Source organism: Tursiops truncatus, chromosome 5 (assembly GCF_011762595.2).
Source record: "Tursiops truncatus isolate mTurTru1 chromosome 5, mTurTru1.mat.Y, whole genome shotgun sequence".
Lineage (NCBI taxonomy): Eukaryota > Metazoa > Chordata > Mammalia > Artiodactyla > Delphinidae > Tursiops > Tursiops truncatus.
Window position 1 is genome coordinate 118,374,853 of NC_047038.1, and position 26,309 is coordinate 118,401,161.

Here is a 26,309-nt window from a genome sequence, read left to right on the forward strand (position 1 = left end):
TATGGATACAATGGAAGATAAATGAGAGAGCTGGAAGATGAGGTCCAGGACCTTACTCCAAAGGCATCAGAAAGGGATAAAGTGAAGGACCACATGACAAAAAATTAAGAATTAAGGAAAATAGAAGTAGCATCGATATTTGTTAAGAGGTGTTTCAGATGGCGAGACAAACAGTGAATAGAAGGAAATAATTTAAAAACAATGAATGTTTTCCTTAAGCGAAGGAAAGATATTCATGCAATGAATTGACAAATTTTATGCAGTGGGAAACAGAATAGAAAAATGATAACTTATACCCATGCATATGCTGGTGAAATGTAAGAAAAACTAAGTCTAAGAGAAAAATTCTAATAGTTTCCAGAGATTAAAAGCAGATCCTCTCCATCTAACAAGGATTTCATTGTTATCAGATTGTGCAATAGCAATGTTGGATAATGGAATACTATTTTTAGAGTGTTGAATAAAAAGACATTTGAATCTAGAATTTTTCCCAGCTGGATTATTTAAAGGCGCATAAAGAATCATGACATACACAGTGCTTCAGAATATTTACCACACAATGAGCCTTTCTGAACATACTCTAGGACAAGAGTCAGAAAACTATGGGCTATGGGTCAAAACTGGTCCAATACATGTTTTCGTAAATACATTTTATTAGAACCCAATGCCACTCATTCACTTGTGTATAATCTATGGCTTCTTTCCTGCCATGATGGCAGAGCTGAGTAGTTACGACAGAATGTATGGTCTACAAACTTAAGATGTTTGCTGTCTGGTCCTTTACAGAAAAGTTTGCCAACTCGTGCTCTAGGACAAAGTACTCAAACAAGAAGAGAAATACATCTAAGATACTTTGAGATAAGGGAAGTTAGCATGAGTAACTAACTTGGTAAGGTTCACTGTTTAAACAATGAAGGATGAAAACAAGCTAAAATATATGCCAAGCAATCCAGACCTAAAGCATTTTATATGCTGACCACACTGTTGTGGAGAGGCCAGAGGTGGTAAGTGTATGCTGAAGCTTTTGCCTTGTTCAGGCAACCCTGCAGCATAGGGAGCTTCAGGTCTGTGCTGCTTTAAAAGAGGCATCATTTACATTACAGAGACTTCTCAGAGAGAGAATTAGGGCCAGAGTTCTAGCCCTCACGTGATTGCCTTACTAGCTAATAGGTGGGATGGAGGTGAGATCTGAGTTGAATGGGTCACTTGAACTGCCGAGAGAAGTACGTACACATGTGCATATAGGGAGGCAGGTCTGCTTGCCTGGCAGGGCTCCAGAAAAATCCCCAGGCTAACTTAAAATGATTTTTTTCCTCAGGGAGAGTTACCTTTCTCTAATTCACACAAATCTGCCCTGTGAGCTAGCTCTTGACATTTTAAAAGGGAAAAATTTAGCTATGGATAGGCTTAAAAGTGATAAGAGAAAGTAAACATATATGTGCTATCAAAAAAATTAGTGGTCACCACCGGAAGTATAGAAATAAACCAGCAAAAGGATAGTTCCTTCATCCAATGGAATATAGGAAAGGAGAGGGTGGAAAAAAGAAAATATGGTAAATAGGGGTGTAAAATAGTCTGTCAGGAATAAATCCAAACGTAACAGTAGTTACAATAAATATAAATGCATAAAACTGATTGATCCAAAGACATAGATGTTCAGGTTAGATTTTAAAATGATGATTATTAGGCGAGAGAATCAAATAACTCTATCTCCATGGAAACATAGACACGACACGGTAGTTGTCAAGTGATGATAGTTATTACTGTGCTTTTTTTTCTGTGTTGAGTTAATTATTTAGAATTAAAGCACTATCAAATATCGTGGAGTCAGAGGTAGGCATCCTAAGGTTTTACCTTTCAATTAATGATTTGTTCCAGCAGTGACTCTGCTTAGCAAAGCTTTAATATGACTTAGTGGTAGAAAAGAGAGCTCAAAGGATAATTTTCAAGCGTCTTCTACATGTGAAAATTTCTGCCTTACTAAAAATAAAACTTAATGAAACAATACCAAATATCATAATTCTGGAAGTGGAATTTTGATTAACTTGCTCAGAACCAAATTTTTCAGAAAAGAGCTGTCAGCTGTGATACAGGGATGATTAAAATGTGTGCTGAGTCACAGAGAAATTCAGTCTCACCTGTTTTGCAGAAAAGTTGACTAGTTCCTTACAAAGAACAGAGAAACTATAATTCAATGAGTCCTTTATTACATGACTGCTTGTTTAAAAGATTGGTAGATTTCTTTTATAAACTTGATTTTGTTCTGCTTAATTTTTTGTTATTAGGTTGCAAACTACTGAATATGATGTAGTTTTATTCCAGACAGCAGGAACTGTAAACTTCCCATTTCTATGATTAAAAACCACATAGAAAAGAATGAGAACACACAATGTGCAATATATGATTGGAGAATAATTATTAACTTCCAGTGGCAATAGCATTTAGTTTCTTGGTGCTAAAATGTAAAGTCATACAGAGAGCACATTCTGTTTTTCGGAGCCATTCTAAACAGTACTTACTGAGATTGATCACCACTTTGGTCCTTCACAATGTTGTCTAATATCTAAGAATGTTTACACTGCAGAACTGCAAAATTTTCCACTGCTTTGCTGTATCTGTACTGGTAATGGGAGGGAAAGATTGCATTCAGGGAATAGTCACATTATTTCAGTATCCTGTTCATCTGCAAATGTTTTCTACAGTCAAATTATTAAACTTCCAAATATCCCAGTGTCATGAAAATTTATAGCTGGAGAAATGGAAAAAACTAGTTTTGTGACTTGACAAAGGACATTTAACTAGAAGCCAGATCAAGCTATTCCTATTGGTTAATACAAGTCAAGATGGTAAAAGACAAACCTGTTAGATATAATGTCAACATCTTGTGTCTGATCATGAGTTCGATTAAGCCTAGGGGAATGGTAGCACCGGAGAGAGGAAATTTATCGTAGAAAGCCTGGCTGGTGAGGGCAGAGCACCTGGTGAATTAAACCCTCAGCAGAAGTGGGAAGAGGGAAGAAATTGTGAAGTCCTCTTAGTGATATGACTAGCATTTAGCACTGTTTACTGAGGAAACAGCAGGAAATCTTATGATTATTGGTTAATATTGCTGAGGCCCGTTTGAAAAAGGTAGCATTAAGTGCTGTATACTTATTTGACATTTGGCTGAGGATAAATAACTACAAAATTTCTAACAGTGCTGGCTTCTTAGGCTAAATTTTGGTTACCTCATTCTAGCAAACAATATCAGCATTTAGTCAGATGGAAACAGTGAATTCTGTACTTTTTTCTTTCCAAATATATGTTATATATTTTTTACCTCTCATTTGCAAAACATTTATCAAAAACCAACTACATGTCAGGCATTTTGCTTGGTGCAATAGTTACCTTTGATTAGAATAAAGTCCTTTCATTCAAGGAGTTAACATTTTAGTGTGGAGACAGGAAAACAAAAACGCAATTACAATATGATATATGGTTATAGGATGTTTGGGGAGCCCATAGGAGTGGCATTCAACTTGATTTCTAAGATCTAGGAAGGCTGTGTGGAAAACCTGCTATTGTTTGCTGAGATCTGAAGCATGCATAAGATCAGCCAGGTGAAGGCCATTAGGGGAAGTTAGAGGGCGTAGTCCGAGCAGAGAAAACTACCTACGCAAGGATCGGTGGCTAGAAAAATTGTGGTGGATCCCAGCCACGATATGGAATTTGTTATAATTCAGGAAAAGGGTAGCAGGTTGGGGGAAGGAGAAAAATAAGAGGAAATTATTAGAACTACTCTATAATCTATGCTAAGGAGTTTGAACTTCATGACAAAGGCTCCAGAAGCCCCTGGGGGATTTAACTAGGGAATATGTGGTTCTATTTGTGCTTTAAGAAGATCACTTCAGAAGTCTGAAGAATGACCTGGAAAGGGGAAGCCTAGGGGCCAGGGAAGAAGTCAGGAAGCTTTGGAGTAAACTAGGTAAGAGATGGAGGTGGTCCAATCCAGATGAACACCTGTGAGAATAGAGAGAGATGAGTGAGTTAGGGTGACCGGAGTTGATGATGGATCCGATACTATAAGAGAAGAGGGAGAAGATAAAGCTGATGCCAGAGTTGATGATTTGGGCCACTGGTGGATGATGATATGATTCTCTGATACAGGGAAAATCCAAAGGAGACTATAATCTCATGCAAGTACGTAGAATTTTATGCTTGCCTTGTGCCTGAATTGCCTTCTGTTTCGAGGATTCTCTGTTCCCCCTTCACATTATACAGTTTGGTTATTTCAAGACTTCTGCCATTATTTGCTCATTTTCCCTTTCTCGCATTGTGATGTGTTTAGCTTTTATTCCAATGAAGTATATCGCTGGTCCAGACTTCTTTTGTTGTTAGACACAATTCTGTAAGATTTCAGGTGCCCCAAGAACATGAGAAAACTATTATTAACTGCTCTCTCTGTCTCTCAAATCTCTACTTTGAATTAACATTTCTAATTCACTTAGGACTTTGAGAGGCCTAGCAATAATTGTCTTCACATGGGGCTTTTTATCGTCATTATGCATCAGTTGCTTGGAAATTTGTAACTTGACTTTAGACTGATTGTGAAAAATTAGCGTCAGCCACACTAAACCACAAATACCTTTATAGTTTAACTGTGACAGCCATGAGGCCTTAAAGCCTGAAAACTAAGAGAAGGGGATGGTACAGTGAACAGCTTTCTTACTGTATTCGTTTTCTAGAGCTACTACAAAAAACTACCGCAAACGTAGTGGCTTAGCACAACACAAGTTTATGATTTTACCGTTCTGTAGGTCAGAAGTCGGCCAAGAGCCTTGACTGGGCTAAAATCAAGGTGTTGGCAGGCCTGTATTCTTTTCTCAAGGGCTCTAAGAGGGAATCCATTTGTTTTTGCCTTTTCCAGCTGCTGGAAGCCACCGGCATGTTTTGACTCATGGCCCCCTTCCTCCGTCTTCAAAGCTATCAAGGGTGAGTCGATCCCATTGCATCACTCTGATCTCCTCTTCTGCCTCTCCTCCCACTTTTGAGGACCCTTGAGGTTACACTGGGCCCACTGAATAGTCCATGATAACCTCCCTATTTTATTTTATTTTATTTACTTTTTTTTGTGGTACGCGGGCCTCTCACTGTTGTGGCCTCTCCCATTGCGGAGCACAGGCTCCGGACGCGCAGGCTCAGCGGCCATGGCTCACGGGCCCAGCCACTCCGTGGCATGTGGGATCTTCCCGGACCGGGGCACGAACCGTGTCCCCTGCATCGGCAGGCGGACTCCCAACCACTGCGCCACCAGGGAAGCCCAACCTCCCTATTTTAAGGTCAGCTGATTTGTAACCTTAATTCCTTTTGCAACTTTAATTCCCATTTGCCATGTTACAGCATATTCACAGGTTCCAGGGATTAGGACAGGAGATCTCTGGGGGAAGGGTGTGGGGGGAATCATTATTCTGCCTACCACACTTACCAAATCCAATTATAGTGTTTTAATTGTTAAGGTTTTTCTCCTGTTGTTTGAATTTAGTATCATCAAGGTCATCAATAACTTCACACTGCAAAGTGCAATAGAGAGTTCTCAGGTTTTTTTTAAAAACATCTTTCTTGGAGTATAATTGCTTTACATTGTTGTGTTAGTTGCTGCTGAATAACAAAGTGAATCAGTTATACGTATGCATATATCCCCATATCCCCTCCCTCTTGTGTCTCCCTCCCACGAGTTCTCAGTTCTTAATGTGACCTAAGAGCAGCTTTGACTCATGAATGATTTACTTCTCCTTAATGCCCATTTTCCACCTGTTTTTCAAGACATCACACCCTCATGATTTCCCTCTGTCTCATGGACTACATCGTCTCAGTCTCCCTTGCTGGGTGTTGCTGCTTTCCCTGAGCATGTAATATTAGAATGTCCCTTAGAGTTCTTGGTCCTTTTCTTTTCAGCATCTGTACTCACTTCCTTGACAACCTCATTGAGTCTTAAGGCTTTAACTATCACTCGTATGCTGACAATTTTCATACTTTTATCTCCATGCCTAGACGTCTCAAATTCCAGACTTGTATATTCAGCTGCCCCCACTACATCTTCACTTCAAAATCTAATAAATGTTTCAAGGTCAACATATTGAAAACTGAAGTCCTGCTCTTCCATCCAAACCTGTCCCATTTCTGGTTTTTCCTACCTCAGTTGATGTCAACTCCATAATTCCAGGTCCTTAGGACAAAAATCTTCTAGTTGCCCTTGAATTCTTTCTTATCTTTATATCTCATATCTGCTCTGTTTGGAACTCCTGTGGCTCTCCCTTTAAAATATATTCAAAATTCATCATTTCTCAACACCTTAACTGCTATCACCTTGGTCTGTAAGCTATTTTCAGGACCTCATGATCCAGACAGTACTGATGAGAGTTGTTTTGCAGTAAGAAGCACCATACTCAGCATGATGTATAAAAATGGAGGAACTTGCCATTCTTTATCTTTTATTTTATTTTTTACTGAAGTAGAGTTGATTTACAGTGTTGTGTTAATTTCTGCTGTACAGTAAGGCTATATATATATATATAACTTCATATAAGTATATATATATAACTTTGTATAAGTGTGTATATATATATATATATATATATATATATACACTTTAAAAAAATATTCTTTTCCATTATGGTTTATCACAGGGTATTGAATATAGTTCCTTGTCCTATACAGTAGGACCTTGTTGTTTATCCATCCTATGTATAATAGTTTGCATCTTCTAACTCCAAACTCCTACTCCATCCCTCCCCCACCTCTCGTCCCCCTTGGTAACCACAAATCTGAAGAACTTGCTGCTCTTCACGCAGGCAAAATCTTAATGCTTTTATCATATCCTTTATATACCTTACAGACTCTTGGATAAACGCACTTTAAAGTAAAAAATTTTCTTCAATTCCATTTTCTAAGATGTTTCATTTTTTAAGAAGAAAGGAAAGTCACCTGCCTTTGAAAATTATAGCAGCATTTCATTGCTTTCCATGGCTGGCCAAATCCAGAAAAGCCCTGGATGTGTTTCTGGCCAAGGTAGATGCTGATATGCGTGGATTTAGATTGTATTTACTTCAACCTTTATCAGACTATATTAACACATCTCTAGTGATTTGAATAAGAAACTTAAAGTACTAGGTCCTGATGATGTAGGCAGGCAAACACCAACCCACAATATTTTATGTACTCCTTCATATTCCTCCCAAATAGCTAGATAATTCCTGACCAGAGTAATAGCATTAGGTTAAATTTGATACACTGAAATCATTTTTAATTACAGAGAAGACTGCTTTTGACTTCATTATCAATCTGATCTCCCACGAAGACAGAGAAAAGTGAAATTTGCAGCCCAGGTAGTGATTATGTCAAAGTTCCTGCTTCAGTTGATGTGATGAACTGTGTCTTGAGGTTTTCTTTACTGCTACAGAGTTTTGTATTTCTAGTTGCTGGGTGGACCCATCCAAAGGAGTGTGTATTTCCTTCTGCCAGCCACTCTTGGACTAGCTGAGCATCTTTTTAATGTTACACTTTTCAGCTTGGTGACTTCTATGCCATGCAGTTAGTATAAATTCAAACTTCACACACATGGCCAAAACATGATTACACATTTTTTTCCACAAAAGAACTAAATAGAAATATATAAGCTTCCTCAATGTCTCCTATCTTTACAAGTAGATTTTTTTCTTGTTCATACTTTTACCAGGGATTCAGCTTTTGGAGACGTCTCAGGTCCTACTCTGTGTTGTTAAAGTCAAAGCTTCATTTCCCTACCTCATACAACCATTAAATCCAAGTCTTCTAATCACTTTGACACCACAATATTAGCTCTGTGTTAGTTCATTCTTTGCTTTGGCCATACAGTAGTCACTAAATTTCCTATAAATTCAGTTATGAAACATTCAAAACATGTTTGTTACATCTTAATCATAATTTCTAATTGTTGGTTGTAGGCAGGTTTTCAAGTTATAAATAAAAATAAAATTGAAAATAAAATTAATGATGATATATGTATGATTGCACATTATAAATATCTTCCTTGCAATCTTCTCCAATATCCTTTCATTTCCATTTTCTAAATATAATATTGTTTGTGCTGTTTGGTGTGTGGTTTATGTAAGTTCATGTTAGTTAAATGTGTGATCATTTTAATTTTCACTGTAATTCAAGGAAAGATAATAACCCACTTTTCAATTCTAATTCAACCTAGTGAAATGAATGATGTGCATAAAGGCACATTCCTAAGAATATTTACATGTTATTAATACCTTAAATTCTCATAACTCTGTGAGATGAGTACTGTTACTAACCTCCATTGTATTTTTTTTTGAATTTTTGAGTTTTATTTAATTTATTTTTTTATAAAGCAGGTTCTTATCAGTTATCTATTTTATACATATTAGTGTATATATGTCAATCGCAATCTCCCAATTCATCCCACCACCACTACCGCCGCCACCACTTTCCCCCCTTGGTGTCCATATGTTTGTTGTCTACATCTGTGTCTCTATTTCTGCCTTGCAAACCAGTTCATCTGTACCATTTTTCTAGGTTCTACATATATGTGTTAATATACGGTATTTGTTTTTCTCTTTCTCACTTACTTCACTCTGTAGGACAGTCTATAGATCCATCCATGTCTCTACAAATGACACAATTTCGTTCCTTTTTATGGCTGAGCAATATTCCATTGTATATATGTACCACATATTCCTTATCCATTTGTCTGTCTATGGGCATTTAGGTTGCTTCCATGACCTGGCTATTGTAAATAGTGCTGCAGTGAATATTGGGGTGCATGTGTCTTTTTGAATTATGGTTTTCTCTGGGTATATGCCCAGTAGTGGGATTGCTGGATCATATGGTAATTCTATTTTTAGTTTTTTAAGGAACCTCCACACAATTCTCCATAGTGGCTGTATCAATTTACATTCCCACCAACAGTGCAAGAGTGTTCCCTTTTCCCCACACCCTCTCCAGCATTTGTTGTTTGTAGATTTTCTGATGATGCCCATTCTAACTGGTGTGAGGTGATACCTCATTGTAGTTTTGATTTGCATTTCTCTAATAATTAGTGATGTTGAGCAGCTTTTCATGTGCTTCTTGGCCATCTATATGTCTTCTTGGGATAAATGTCTATTTAGGTCTTCTGCCCAATTTTGGATTGGGTTTGTTTTTTTTTTTTTATATTGAGACGCATGAGCTGTTTATAGGTTTTGGAGATTAATCCTTTGTCCATTGATTCATTTGCAAATATTTTCTCCCATTCTGAAGGTTGTCTTTTCGTTTGTTTATAGTTTCCTTTGTTTTGCAAAAGCCTTTAAGTTTCATTGGGTCCTGTTGGTTTATTTTTGTTTTTATTTCATTACTCTAGGAGGTGGGTCAAAAAAGATCTTGCTGTGATTTATGTCAAAGAGTGTTCTTCCTATGTTTTCCTCTAAGGGTTTATAGTGTCCAGTCTTACATTTAGGTTTCTAATCCATTTGAGTTTATTTTTGTGTATGGTGTTAGCGAGTGTTCTAATTTCATTTTTTTACATGTAGCTGTCCAGTGTTCCCAGCACCACTTATTGAAGGGACTGTCTTTTCTCCCTTGTATATCCTTGCCTTCTTTGTCATAGCTGAGTTGAACATAGGTGCGTGGGTTTATCTCTGGGCTTTCTATCCTGTTCCATTGATCTATATTTCTGTTTTTGTGTCAGGACTATATTGTCTTGATTACTGTAGCTTTGTCTGAAGTCACGGACTCTGATTCCTCCAGCTCGGTTTTTTTCCCTCAAGACTGCTTTGGCTATTCGGGGTCTTTTGTGTCTCTGTACAAATTTTAAGATTTTTTGTTCTAGTTCTGGAAAAAAATGCCATTGGTAGTTTGATAGGGATTGCACTGAATCTGTAGGTTGCTTTCGGTAGTATAGTCATTTTCACAATATTGATTCTTCTAATCCAAGAACATGGTATATCTCTCCATCTGTTTGTGTCATCTTTGATTTCTTTCATCAGTGTCTTATAGTTTTCCCAGTACAGGTCATTTACCTCCTTAGGTAGGTTTATTCCTAGGTATTTTGTTCTTTTTGTTGCAATGGTGAATGGGATTGTTTCCTTAATTTCTCTTTCTGATCTTTCGTTGTTAGTATATAGGAATGCAAGAGATTTCTGTGCATTAACTTTGTATCCTGCAACTTCATCAGATTCACTCATTAGCTCTAGTAGTTTTCTGGCGGGATCTTTAGGATTCTCTATGTATAGTATCATGTCATCTGCAAACAGTGATAGTTTTACTTCTTCTTTTCCAATTTGGATTCCTTTTATCTCTTTTTCTTCTCTGACTGCCATGTCTAGGACTTCCAAAACTGTGTTGAGTAATAGTGGCAAGAGTGGACATCCTTGTCTTTTTCCTGGAGGAAATGCTTTCAGTTTTTCACCATTGAGAATGATGAAACTGGTTCTTAACATCAACATTTTCTGTAAAATACAGAATGAAGGAAAGAGCTGTGAAAAATGAATTCAGTATATACTTCTAATGCAGGATATAAACATTCTGGGAGGTTCCTGCTTCCAAAACAAACTAGATTCATTCACGTTAAAAAACAAGTCAAGTAGGCAACACTCACCTTAGTACTCTGCTTTAATTATTCAGGAAGCTTTGCTGGTTGTTATGGTCTGCTGAGGCAAATTCTCCCACAAATTTTATGTTAAAAGATGTCAGACCAGCCTTTCCTGACTTGACATTTAAATTTTCTTTTGCCCTTGCAATCTATCTTGATTCAATTTTGCAATTCTCAGCAAAAGCTAATGTAGCTGCCAGAATTTTTCACAAAGTATCATCATGGGTTCTTTTTCCAGGCTTGGTCTTCCTTTCTGTGTTGAAAAGCATAAATCTATCTCTGCTCTTTTGATGGTTGTGCATTGTATGTACATTTTTAAGGGTGTTGATCTAAATCCTGCATCCTTAAAAAGGGTCATGGAAGTAGACTTTTTGATATGTACAGGTAAGACTGTGGGTGGCAGGGATTATTGCATTTGAAAGAATAGAGAAGAAGGTAATAGTCCCATTTTCCCTTCATTCTCTGGGGAAATTGAGTAGTGGATATGGTGTTTTGTTCTACTGTCCCTCTAGGTACAATAGGAAGAGTCAGCTTTATGGGTAGATGAGAAGGCAGAGAGCTCTATGCCAGTAATTTAAGGGCCCTGCAAAGTTTTTGTCACATTGCCTGAGTGCTACTTTTGGAGGTCTAATAACTTTGGGATCGGATTTTATTATTCTTTAAGAGCTTGCAATTCAAATGTTGGTAATGCTAGAAATCTATATCATATGATTTTGGAGTGCTGAGTACTGCATTTAGCTGAGCACAGAGAGGTGCAAAAAGAAGATATAGCATCTTTCTGGTAGGAAGTCAGAATGGGTGGGTGAAGTGGGTGGAGAAAATGGGAGAAAAACAAGGAGGAGCACAGAAGAGGAGTTATGTGAGCTCTACATTAGTGTGTTGCCTTTTGTCAGACTTGCCCATAGGCCCAGAGGGAGTATACTGAGAGAGGATGGCCAGGGAGACGATTTTTATTTATTAATTTTTTTGCATGTATTTGGGTGTGTATGGTTATATGGGGCCATGTGTTCATATAATAAACAGATCCTTACAAAGGAATGTTTGATCTGAGGAACTCAGTGAATCATCAAGAAACAGAATGATTTCTTTTTAATGAAATGTCAAATGCACATGAAATTACCAAAGACGGAAAGTTATAAGAATATGAAACCTTTTTCAAAATCAATCTTTAAAATAGAATCTAGATAATGAATAAAGATTTCATGTTAGATGCTGTTTAACAAAAGAAAGGTTGATAATAAAACTTTCCTGGCAGTCATCTTCTTGGAATTCTACTTTATATAATTAAACTATAGTGAGGAAAAAGAGAGAAAAATAAAGAAATATAATACAGTATCTTTTGATCTCAGTTCTAACTTAATTGATTCACACTGGCAGAAATGCATCCTAGTGTCTACATTATTGTAATGGAACCACCACTTATTATTTTTATGCTTAGTCAAGATTCTGGTATATGCTTATTCATTTCTTCAAAGGAAACGTTTTATTATAAAAATATGAATATGATATTTCAAAATAAAAATAAGGGGCTGATTTTACACATACCCATGTGTGCTTATACATGCTCTCTCTCTTTGTCTCTGTCTCTATATATGTATATATTTATGTCCACATAATACTTACCTTGATAAAAGGCCCCTTCCCCTGTGAACTTCCCTTAGGGGTGTGTTTTAAACTGAACTGTGTTCCCTTCCCAAATTTATATGTTGTAGTCCTAACCCCCAGTACATCAGAATATGACTTTATTTGGAGGTGGGATTTTTACAGAGGTAATAAGGTTAAATGGACGTCATTAGGGTGGGCCCTAATCCAATATGACTGATGTCCGTATAAAAGAAGAAATTTGGACACAGAGACACACAGAGAGGGAAGATGACATGAAGAGACATAGGGAAAAGACGGTCATCCATAAACAAAGGAGCAAAGCCTGGAATAGGACCTTCCCTCACAGGCCTCAGAAGGAATCAACTCTACCAATACCTTGATTTCAGACTTCCAGCCTCCAGAACTGTGAGACAATATATTTCTGTTGTTTAAGCCATGAATTTGTTATGGCAGCTATAGATGACTATTACAGGTAAGGGTGGCTTCTGTATTTGACCCTACATTACGTGAAGTGGTGTGTGGAAAGAACACTGAATTGTATTAAGAAAATTTATTTATGTACTTGGTTTTGTCACTTTCCAGTTATAAGACTTTAGTAAGTCATCTAACCTTGCCAGACCAAGTGTTTCCTCATTTTTGTAATCTATTCTCAGGATTTGATCTTAAGCCAAAAGAGTGCCCTAATCAGCCCTAAACAAAATGCTTATAGATGACACTATTGACACCCTGCCCATAGGGTAACCCTAAGTCCCAGGGTGAGTGGGACAGTACTAGTCTGCATCTTGTCTTAGTGGAATTCTGATGTCACACCCTTTCATTCTCAACAGTGTTCCAGTTGTATGATAAACTATATCCTTACCTTTTGCCCTCTTCTTAATGCCAGTTTTGCCCAGGTATTCATCCTACCCCCCAGCTTCAGAGGTAGATTCTGATTAGTTGATGTCAGTTATGCTAATCTCACTCCTTGCTTGTGATTGGTTCAAGAACACTTGCTCAAGTTAATTAGAGAATAGCTTTCCTGAGTAGTTATGAGCCCAGGAGTGAGTACGTGCCCTAATCTGGCCAATTCATGTTACAAGGCAGGATTTACAGGCTATGACTGAGTGATAGTTTTTTTTTTTTTTTTTCTCAACAAATGAGATAGTATATTGTCCCATTGTTGCTGGAAGCCGTCTTGGGAGCCTTACACAAGCAGGCTCAGGAATAAAACTTCATACAGATTGGGCATAACACAGAGAAATGGGAAGAAGCCAAAGCCTAAAATCTGCCCTAACTCTAGATTTGATATGTGAAATGATACTTTCTTATTGTTTCAGTCCATTTGAGTCTGAGATTTTAATAACTTATAGTGAAGTGCATCCTAAGAGAGATAATGTGTACTCATATACTATGGTTGCTGTGACAACTTAACACAACTTAGTGGCTTAAAACAGCAAAATCGTATTCTCTTATAGTTCCAGAAGCTAGAAGTCTGAAACCAGTTTCACTGGCCTAAAGTCAAGGTGTAGGCAACACTGATTCCTTCTGGTGGCTCTAGGGGAAAATCTGTCTCCTTGCATATTTTAGGTTCTGGAGGCCGCCTGCATTTCTTGGTTCCTGACCCTTTCCTGCATCACTCCAACTCTGGCATCTGCCATAACATCTCCTACTTCTGAAGTCAAATCTCCCTCTGCCTCCCTGTTATAAAGACATTTGTGATTATGTTTAGGGCTTACTCAGATAATGCAGGAAAATGTTTCCAGTCATGATACTCAATTTAATCACGCTGCAAAGTTCTCTTTGCCTTTTAAGGCAACATATTCACAGGTTCTAGGGTTAGGATTTGGATACCTTTGGGAGCCATTATTCAGCCTACTACACAATGCTTTTGACTTTAAGACAGAACAACAGATTCTGCAACAGCGAGATAGGTGACACAGGATGTTAACTAGGGTTTTTTTCTGGTGTCTTAGAATTTCAACTGAGGACATAAACCTGAGAAAGGTAAGTATATTCACAGGTTAAAGAGAGATGCTTTACAACATCCATAAGTAAATTACTGAAAGATAGCAGAACCTCTCTAGGGACTATTAATACAACTATTAATTTCTATCTTGCATAAAAGAATAGGAACTTTGAAGAGTGATTGGAGAGAAAGTAGCAAAAATAGGTGTGTCATGGAGTTAAGAGTACTATGGCATTTTCTGTCCCCTCCCAAGGAAGTGGGGAATGGGTCTCTGGCACTTATCTCAAGCCAATTGAATAAGTCTTAGAGACTGGAGACGCCAGGAAGTAGAAGAGACTAGAATCTTACTTCCTGGCTGAATGCTTATGTAGCTGTAGAAAATTTTAAGCTTTCCTAATGTTCCCACCAGACTGGAATCTGGCAGGAAAATTCTTTAGAGACCTTGACAGGTTCCCTAGAGCAGAGACATACATAAACTAAGAAAATGGTGTTTGCTTTCTGCCTGCTTCCAGCCTGGAGAATTCTTAAGCCATGAAGCTGGCTGGAACAACTTGCAATTATAGAACAAACAGGGAAAAGAAAAGAAAAAAAAAGAGAGAAAGGCCTAACAAATGGTATCCTACGATTTGATGGGTTAAAAATGCACTAATCTCCCATGGTCCATGTGCCTGCCATGGAAGGATTCCTGCTGTCTCACTGAGCCCTTATCCAAGAAAGAAGTGTTCTGGGGAGACGGAATCCCAGGGAGAGAGGCCAAGAGGTACAGCAAAGAGGGCAGGAACTGAGGGCAGTTATAACAAGTCCGCTGGACATGTGTCACTCATATGGTGAAAATTCACGTGCTGGAGGTCCTTTAGTGGGGTCCCCAAAGAGAGCACAAATGTGCCCCATGAGGGCATTACTATGGCTAATTATATTACACCTGTTATATAAGACATTCTTATTTTCATAATCTTCCCTATCTACTACCTTCACCCAGGGAGAACCTGCAGTGGAAGATAGTGCAGATGCAGAAGGAAGGAGGAAACAGCAAAGATCACTTTGTGATTACAGTTACCTCATCCAGTGGTCAAGTCTGAACCGTGGGAAGGGGTGAAGCTTTGGAATGAAAGTCAGATTGACGTCCTAATTTAGACTGGACGGGATTTTTTTTATCCTCTTAAAGTGAATCACAATTACTTAAGTGAAATTATTTTTGAGGCTGAAAGAGGTTGGAGAGGTATGGGATATGCTTGGGATTATTATCTTGGAGCAGTGAAGGGAGCTTGCAGCAGAGAGTACTGGTTAGCAATGGCTGGAGAAAGAAGTTTTACTCCCTTTGATAATCTGCTATGCAGGTAAGAAGGTGGCAAGAACAGAGAAGAAAAAAAGTGTGGCTATGTGGATATGGATTAGATCCACTAAGTATGGAAGTTAAGAGAATGATCAATATTAGAATAAATCTCTAGGTCTCCTAAAAAAGCAAAGCGAAACAATAAACCAAATCAAATTACAACCAATGTGACCAAATGCTATTTTTCACTGAAAATTTGAATAACATGGTTAGTTATTTACTGACAAATTTACACCCTCCAAGCTTTACCAAAATTGTGTTAGCAATTAAAAAAAATTTTTTGGTTCTTTTGCAATTAGTCATTAAGTGTAGGATGGCATTTCTGATTTAGTTGAAAAAATCATATTCCACACTTTTTTTCTTACCCCAATACATGACTCAAATGAAGAGGCAGCATTCGTAGAAAGAAGAGCAAAAATATGGAAAGAATACTGTGCGTGGTATTTTTCTGTTCATCTTACCTAATAGAAATGTTAAAATAAGTCTTTCATGTGACAGATTAGGTAACAGCAAGCTAGAAGACCTTTTTTCACAGCTTGCTTTTACCATGCCATTTCCTTTCGTTTCCTATAAATGTTTGGCCCACAGACCTCCCATTAGTTTAAAAGGGGTTCAGTGTCTAAATATACACTAGAACATGAAAATGTGTCCTAGTAAGGAAAAACCTCTATTGCCTCATGCAGTAATGCCTCAGGGGAATCCTGAACGATTAGCCATTAATCCCACTTCCTGTCCCTGTCAATAATTAGACAAGGAAATACATGGCTTTAAAATGAATCAGCTACACAGAGGACATTCATTAAACCGCCAACTCTAGAAAATAATAAAAGATTTTTTCCTTCTTAAATCTAAGTGTAAAGAATCAACATGCAGGAGGAGGCTGTATTGAAATGCCAAAGTAAAGCAGGGTCAGTCTTTTTTTAAAAATTTTTTTATTGGAGTAGAGTTGATTTACAATGTTGTGTTAGTTTCAGGTATACAGCAAAGTGAATCAGTTATACATATACATCCACTCTTCTCTTTTTTTAATAGATTCTTTTCCCATACAGGCCATTACAGAGTACTGAGTAGAGTTCCCTGTGCTATACAGCAGGTTCTCATTAGCTATCTATTTTATATATAGTAGTGTGTATATTGTCAATCCCCATCTCCCAGTTTATCCCTCTCCCCCATCCCCTGGTAACCATAAGTTTGTTTTCTACATCTGTGACAGAGGCAGTCTTTTAAATGATGAAGGATATGTGTCTGTTAAAAATATGATGTGTACATTATATCATTCAACTAATGATTTTGGGGACTCAGCTACTGCTAGGCACTGTTGTAGATTATGGGAATATGAACAAGATGTACAAACTATTCACATAGTTTACATTCCAGAGTGCAGAGATAGATAATATGTATAATAAATTTTATGTATATGTATTGCATATTTACAAGTACACACACACACACACACACACACACACACATATAGTGTTACATTCTATGGAGTACATATAATGAAGGAAGTGAAAGGAAGGAAAAAAGAGCTATTTTAAAAGGGTAGTTCCGAAATTCCTTATCAGTTAGGTAAATGAGTAAATAGCTGAAGGAAGTGAAACATGGCAATAACTAGTGGAAGAGGTTTCTAGGCAGAGGGAGATGTTCTGTTTGGTAGATATTAAAGAAACCAGTATGGCTGGAGGAGAGAAAGAAGGAGAGTGGTTATAGATGAGGACGGAGAGGTTGCAGGATGTAGATTACCCAGGACCTCATAGGACATTGTAAGGAATGAGGCTTTTACTCTGAGTGGAATGAAAGGCATTGGAAGGTTTTCAGTAGCTGCGTGAACTTGTCTACAGTTTTGAAAGGATCACTCTGGCTTCTGGGTTGAGAATAGACTGTCTGTGGGGTGAAAGAAGACCAGTTAAGATGCGATGGCAAGTATCCAGATAAAAGACAGTGATGGCTCAGAGCAGGGTGGTCGCAGTTGAGGTAGGGAGAAGTGGTTATATTTTGAAGATAGATCCAGTAAGATTTGCTCATGCATTGGCTGAGAAATCAGAAACAAGAGAGGACTTAAGGAAGACTCCAAGGTTTTTGGTCTGAGGAACTGGAAGCATGAAGTGGTCTTTATTGAAGTGGGGCAAGCAGTGGGAAGAGCAGCTTAAAAGGAAGTTCTGCTTTGGACATGTATTATACATTATACATTCACGTGGATCTGTCTGGTAGGCAGTTGATATATGAATATGGAGTTTGGGAGAGAGATCTTGGTTATTTATATAAATTTGGGAAGTAGAACTATATATATACATATATGTATGTATATGTATATATATAAACAATATGTGTGTGTATATACAATATGTATATGTATATACACACACAGACACACATATACATATATACAAAAATCTAGGAAGTGAGCATGGTTAAAGATTGAGACCTAAGGGACTCCAAAGTTTAGATCTGGGGAGTGTGCATGAAACAGAAAAGATAAATGGTCGGTGAAGCTGGAGGAAAATCATAAGAGAATGTTATTCCAGCAACGAAAGGGTAGAGGTTTTCCAAGGGAGCATGGCTGACTGGTCAAGGCGTTGGCCAGTGAATTGGTCAAAGAGGAGTCCATTGGTGTCTTTGATGGGAGATGTTTTGAGTGGAGTGGTGATAGAGGGTTAAAGTCTTATTATAGTGGGTTCAAGACAAAATGGGAATAAATTAGAGATGGTAGGTAGAGGAAAATTTTAAAGAAGCCTTGTAATAATACAGGAGCAGCTACATGAGGGATAACTGGAAAGGGATGTGAGGTCAAGGAGAGAGATTTTTCCATGGTTTTTAGATGGTAGAAATTATAGCAGTTTTTGTTTGTACACTGGTGGGCGTGTCACAGTGGGAAGCAGAAAACTGATGATGGAAGAGAGATGGAGGAATTGCTGAACAGATGATTGTGTAGGCGAGAGGCAATAGAATTTAGAGCACAAGAGGGATTGCCTTTAGACGGGAGCAGGGGTAATCTATCTGAAGTAATGGGTGGGAAGGCAGACTATGTGGGTGCAGATGTTGGTAGTAGAATAATTGTGGTGTGGGCACCTCTGGAGATTCCTTTCTGATTAATTTTCTCAGTGAAATAGGAAGCACATTATTCAGCTGAGAGTGAGGATGGAAGAGGAAGGCATGGAGGTTTTTGGTTTGTTTGTTTGTTTTTTGCGGTATGCGGGCCTCTCACTGTTGTGGCCTCTCCTGTTGCGGAGCACAGGCTCCGGACGTGCAGGCTCAGCGGCCATGGCTCACGGGCCCAGCCGCTCCGCAGCATGTGGGATCTTCCCGGACCGGGACACAAACCCGTGTCCCCTGCATCGGCAGGCGGACTCTCAACCACTGCGCCACCAGGGAAGCCCTAGGCATGGAGGTTTGAGAGAGAAAAGAAATTGGGATGTAGTTTTCTAGGAGGCTGGAAGCGTGAATGGACTGGAGAAATGCAGGAGGATAATTGGTCCGCACCAAGGGCTGACAACTTGCTTGCTGTGGCCGACCTGTCATTCGGAAGACCTGTTTTCTATTAGATAATTTCTATTAGATAATTTAAAATGAGGCAAATCAGCCTTGTTTTATATATTTCCTCAGTTTCCATTATGTACATGGGAACAGGCACAGTATGGGTGGAGATATGGCTGTTTTCAGATTTAGGGTTTTGCCAGATGAGTATGATTCAGTGAGAAAGGAATGAGAGAGAAGTATATATAAGCAAGGGAGGGCTCTGATGATGGGTTATGGAATTTAGCAAGGGCAAGTAGGGAAGTGAGACATGAAGGAAAGGGGCAGTATAAAATGTGTTTGATTCATGACTTTTAGATCTTGGTGAAGCCGGGAAGTGTTGGAGGTAGGTGTGATGGTCTGAGAGTGTGATGCTTAGTACTGGCTAAGACAGGGTCTGGACTCTAAGGCATGACAGTGGGAAAGAATGGCCAGGCTAGGAAGATGTGGTCTTTGGAGGAGAGAAGGATGGAGGAAGCGAGAGGCAAGGCAGGGTGTTTGTAGGTTCATATATACCGATACTGGAATCTCCAAAAATTATGACCAAGTTGTGCTGGAGAGAGAAATGGTGAGTGAAAAGCTAAAAACCTCAAGGACTCAGTGAGAGTAATAGAGTGATTCATTAAAAAAAGAAAGTAGTGTGAATATATATCCAAAAACATTCAATGAAGTAGCACCTGGAAAAGCAAACATCAGAACCAACTTAAATATCCTTCAATAAGTAAAAGATTAAATAAATTATGGCCTGTCCATACAATGGAATGAGGTGCAGGCTTTAAAAATAAGGTTAATAAACATATACCCACCGGGGAATATATTTACGATATATTAAGTGAAGAGATAATATTCACATATTAATATGAATAGTAAAATTTATTTTAAAAATTAAAAAGGTGTGATATACACAGAGATATGCATACGGTATATGCATAAAGAAAGAAGTACCCAACAGAGGTTCCCAGGAGTTGGACGTAGCAAGGCTGTTATGTAAAGAGGAACTTTCACTTCTTTAGGTAAGGAGAAACTTCCATTTATTTTCCTAGACATATAGCTTTCTTTAAACTTTTTCTTGTATGAACTACTTGTACTAGAAAATAAATAAATCAGAGGAATGTAATGTACAGCACAGGGAATATAGTCAATAATATAATAACTGTGTGATGATGCATAATCTAGAAAAATATTGAATCACTATGTAATACACCTGAAACTAGTATTATATTGTAAGTTAACTATGCTTCAATTTAAAAAAATAAATTTTTCTTGTAAAACGTAACACAGATAAATAAAAGTGAACAAACCTTGAAGTAGAGGTGGATTTAGTCTCAAACCAACATTAAGTACCACCACTTAGATCAAGAAATACAAAATTGCCAAACTCTGTAATCTCCCGTTGTGCTCCCTCTTCCTTACTGCTCCTCTCTGTTCCAAAGTTAAAAACTATCATGTCTTTTTTTTTTTTTTTTTAATTTTTTTTTTTTTTTTGAGGTATGTGGGCCTCTCACTGTTGGGGCCTCTCACTGTTGTGGCCTCTCCTGTCGCCCAGCACAGGCTCTGGACACACAGGCTCAGTGGCCATGGCTCACGGGCCCAGCCACTCCGTGGCATGTGGGATCTTCCCGAACTGGGGCACGAACCCGTGTCCCCTCCATCAGCAGGCGGACTCTCAACCACTGCGCCACCAGGGAAGCCCTATCATGTCTTTTATCGTCACTACATCCATGCTTTTCTTTAGAGTTTGCCATGCACACATGCATTTTCACACATTGTAGTATTGTCCTGCCTGTTTGTGAACTTCATATAAATAGCATAATCCAATATGAATTCTGTTGTGCTGACTTCTTTTTTTCAATGTAAAATTCATCCGTATTGCAGGATGTGGAATTTTTTTTTATTTGCCTTTTTTTTTTTTTTTTTTTTGGTGAGAACATTTAAGTTTTACTCTCTTAGCAAATTTCAGTTATATAATACAGTGTTACCAACTGTAGTCACTATGTTATACATTAGATTCTCAGACTGTTACCAAACCAAACTTGGATCCACTCACCTGATGAGGAGAAAAGCCAATCTACAGCACCAGATTGTGGTGAAGGAAAGTACAGTGTTTATTGCAGGGCCAAGCAAGGAGCATGGGTAGCTCATGTTCTAAAGACCTGAACTCCCTGATGGCTTTCAGGGAAGGGTTTTTAAAGGCGAGGTGAGGGAGAGGGTCACAGGGTGCCTGATGAGTGCATGGACATTCTTCTGATTGGTTGGTGGTGAGTTAACTGGATGGTATTTTGGGAGTCAGCATCATCAACCTTCTGGCTCCAACTGGTCTGGGATCTCTGTGCTTGTGGTCAGCATGCAGTTAACTCTTACAACATGGTGAGGGTTTTAGTATCTGCAAAGCAGCTCAAGGATAGAGCTCTGGATATGATCTGTAGCCCTTGAGGAGGAACTAAAGATCCTTGACTTTGTCTTATGACTAAACTATTATTATTTTTTTCTTGCTTGGCTACTTTCCTTTGTTTCTGTATTTTTTCACTTCTCTGATTAAATTTGCTCTTTGGAACTTGGGGAAGGCCTAGGAAGTTAAAGTTTTTCTACAAACAAGAGGCAGGGGACACAAGGGGCAGGGGTTCTGTCCCTGGGAAGGCTTGCAGGGTCCTGCTTTGAGTCAAGATCTTATTCATTTTATAGCCTAAAGGAGGCAGTTTATTTTTATATAGTATTCTGTATATAAATATACCAAAATTCATTTGTCCTTTTACTATTAATGGACATTTGGTTTATATCTAATTGTGGATTGTCATGAATAACACTGCTATGGACATTCCCATGCATAGTTCTTGGTGGCCATGTGCATGTATTTCTGTTGAGTACATTTCTAGTAGTTGAATTGCTGAGTAATAGGGTTTGTGTAGTTTCAAGTCAAGATGATGACAAACTGTTTTACTCCTACCAACAGTAGTATCCGTTTAGCTTCATAGCCTTTCCAACACTTGGTATTGTCATTAAATTTTTTTCCCAATGTCTAATAATGGGAGTATAGGGATATCACTTTGTGGTTTTAATTTGTATTTACATCATTATGAATGAGGTTGTTTACTGGCTATTTGAATAACCTCTGACAAATTGCTTGTTCAATCTCAAGAGCATTTTTCCTACTGAATTGTTTGAGCTTCTCTTTTGATTTTCAGAAATGTTTAAAAAGATCTAAATTCAAGATATGAGCCCTCTTTTGGCTCTATGTATTTCAAATACTTTTTCACTGTCTGTGGTTTGCCTTTCTGCTCTGTTAGTGGTGACATTTGAAAAAGAACTTTGATATAGTCAGATTTATCAATATTTTCTGTGGTTCAAGATTTTTGTGTCCTGTTTGAGAAGTCTTATCCTAAGTTAAGGTTGTAAAGATATTCTCTCTTATTAATTTTTAGAAATTTTACTGTTTTTTGTCTTTCACACTTAGCTACATAATCTACTTGCAATTGATTTTTGTGTTTGGCATGAGGTAAGGTTCTAGTAACATTTTTATTCCTATAGCTATCCATATGGCTATCTGTTTGTTTCAGAACGATTTCTGGAAAGACATGTTCTTTCTCCACTGTTGGGAAGTGCTATGTTTGCAGAAATCACATGCCCATTTGTGATAAATTCTAGGATTTCTATTATATTCTTTTGAGCTTTTATTTTTATTCTTATGCCAATACCTTACTGCTTTAATTACTGTAGCTAATATTCAATGGAGCAAATTCTCCCATCCATTTCTTTTTTAAGAATGTCTTGGCTAAGTTTATCCCTTCACCTTTTTACATTTCTGTATATGTTTTACTACTGGTTTGTCATGTTCCACATATAGAGCATTGGAATTTTTATGGAATTGTATTAAATCTATAGATCAAATTGGGGAGATTTAACATCTTTATGATATTGAGCCTTTAATTCATATCCATGGCATATTTTCCCATTGACTGGGGTCTTCTTTGATTTCTTTTAATAACATTTTATAATTTTCTGAGTTGAGAGCTTCTACATGTTTTGTTAGATTTATGATGTTAATACACATCTCATCAGCACGGGTGCCATGGTACACCACCCAGCTCCTCCCTCTGGGACTGGAGCACTTGTTTCTTAGCTGCTGGGGGTGTTAGAGGTTGATGGCACTCAGCTGAGTCTCCCTGGAACTTCCCCTCAGCTGAAGAGAGCTGCCTGGCCTAAGGTCATGCTCCCTTCTAGGGGCAACCTACATTCCATGATTTTTTGATATGAGATTAAAAGCCTGGTAGGCCTCCAAATAAAACTGCAGATGTTTCCCTCTGTAATAGTCATCTGTTGCTGTGTAACAAATAAGTCTGAAAGATAGTGAGTTAAAACAACAACGTGTATTATCTCATAGTTTCTGTGGACCAAGAAAGGCTTAGGTGAGTCTTCTGATTCTCAGACTCTCACAAGTCTATAAACATCTCAAGCCTTGACTGGGAAAGGTCCACTTCAGGCTCACTCACACGGTTGTTGGCAAGATGCAGTTCCTTGCAGGTTGTTGGATTAAGGTCTCAGTTTCTCATAAGCTGTTGGCCCACTCTCAGTTCCTCTTATGTGAGCCTCTCCATAGAGCAGCTCACGAAAGGACAGCTGCTTCATTGAATTGAGTAAGGAGAGAGAGAGTGCCAGCAAGAGAAACTAGGATGATGGAAGTCACAATCTTGGTAACCTAATCTCAGAAATGATATCCCATCATTTTACTATAGTTTGCTCATTAGAAGCAAGTCACTTGGTCCAGTCCACACTCAAGGGGATAGGATTACTCAAGGTGACAATACCAGGAAGCAGGGATTCTTGAGAGTCATTTCAGAAGCCTCCTAACACACCATTGTTTTCTAATCTCTGGAAATTTTGTGTAAAATTTGTGTATTTCTTCCTATGTGTTTCCAGTTATCTGATACAAATGAATTTAACTTTAATATTCTTAAATTGTGGGAAGATTTGTATTCAATTTCTTTAATGGGTAAAGGAATATTACATTTATTTTCTGCCCAGTTTTGGTAAGTTCTATTTTTCAAGTAACTTGATCTTTCTATCTACATGTTTAAATTTATTAGCTTAAACCTGTTTACAGTATCCTATTTTGGTATTTCAGGGTCTGTAGTCATGTCTACTCTTTCATTTCTGACACTGGTTATTTGTGCCTTCTTTCATTTTTCCTTGAGCAGTCTCATTTGACATTTATGAGTTTTACGTTTTTTTCCAAGAATCAATTATTGGCTATGCTGACCTTTATTTTCTCTTTTTTATTTTATTTTTAAATTTGTGCTCTTTCCAGTGTTTGAAATACATATATATGTATATATATATATACACACATATATGTGTGTGTGTATATATATATATATACACACATATATATGTATTTATTTCCCTTTTACTTTTCAAGTTTCTATAGGATTATGTTTTAGATTTGTCTTTCATAAACATCACATAACTGAGATTTTAATAAAAATTTGGGTTTAAATCTACAACTTAGTAATTTCTTTCTAGCTCTCATATTTCTTTTACTTGTCTTCTTGTGGTATGAGACCTTTTTAAAAAGTCAGGTTTATAGGGATGTAAGTTATATATGGCAAAACTGTACAATTTAAAATTTGAGTTCGGTGCATTGTGACAAATGAATATTAATTATACCACCATATAATTGTGGTATATTAATCTTACTACAACTGTGATATAGAACATTTCCATCATAACCTAGAAGATGCCTTGTGCCCCACTGCAGTCAATCCCTTCTCCAGTCCTCCAGACTGTGGTAACTATTACCTGATTTCTGTCTCTAAGACTTTGCATTTTTTTGAATGTCATATACATGGAATCGTATAGCATGTAACTTTTGTTGTCTGTGACTTCCTTTGTTTACTGTGCTTTCAAGATTCATCGATGTTGTTGCGTGTATCACTGGTTCTTTTTTCTTGAGGAATAGTATTGCACCATATGGATACACCACAATATTTTTATCCTTTCTCTAATTGATGAGCATTTGAGTACTTTTCAGTTCTGGGCTGTTATGAATAAAGCTGCTATAATCATTAGCAGACAGGTCATTCGTTGACCTGTAGTTTAAGTAATCTTAGGTAAATATCCATAAACAGAACTTGTGTATCATACAGTAAGGGTAAGTTTAGTTTTATAAGAAAATTCCAAACTATTTTCCAAAACCGTACCATTTTACTCCACCACCAGTGTATGAGAATTCTGGTTGCTTTGCATTCTTGGTATCTCTTGGTATTGTCAGTTTTTGAAAAAAATTTTACCCATCATGTAGGTATGAAGTGGTATCTCATTGTGGTTTTAATTTCCATTTCCCTAGTGACTAAGAGCCCTTTCCAGCTAACTCCCTTTTCCAAGGAAAACAGCACCCGGCCAGTGCCACCATTCTTTTGTTGCTTCACCGCCCAGCTGTCCTATGAGGCTAACTGGCATATAGCAGCCCAGGACGATCAAAAAGAACCTCATATGTCTAGCAGGTGCTGAGAGGAGCTCCCCAAGCTGGGATAATAGGGGCAGCGCCAACATTGTTACACTGAAATTATTATATTTAATCTTCCGATGACATAGGTATTTCTATTTTACAGATGAGGAAGTTAAGGATCATCAACTTTATGCAATATGCCCAAACCCATAAAGCTGGTAAGCAGAAGTGTCAGAATTTAAGTTTGGGTTTTTGTGGTTCCAAAGCTAATGGTTGAAATTACTCTGAAATTTATAGCTGATAAACATCCCCTCAGGGTCCTTTTCTCTAGACTGAATAACATCTCTTTTCAATTCTTATTTTCCAAACATTTCATCAAATTCAAGGTTTTGTTGGATCATTTTTTCTCCCCAAACTCCCTATGTCACTCCTTGTTTCCACACTACAGTGTTGAATAAATAAATCCAAATTTGCTCCCTGGTGACAATTACTGTCACAGTTAAGTCCAGCTATTCTAATTGAGCCTACTGACCCTGAGTAAATGGAACCTGGGACTGTTGGCAGGGGTTGGCATAGGCTGTTATGATGTAGCTTAATGCACCCTGAGGGTTCATGGATGGATAAGCTGCACCTAAGTAGGCCAGCTACTCTTCATAGCCTGTCTTTTCCAAAAGAGATGCTGAACGTACTGTAATATGATGATGCACCTCCTATAATAATTTAACATTTAGCCCTCACAAATTGCTGTTCAACCTTTGGTGTTCTAGACAAACATTGTTCAATTTATTTATTTATTGAATTTTTCTTTCTTTTTTTATTGAAGTATAGTTGATTTACAATGTGGTGTTAGTTTCAGGTG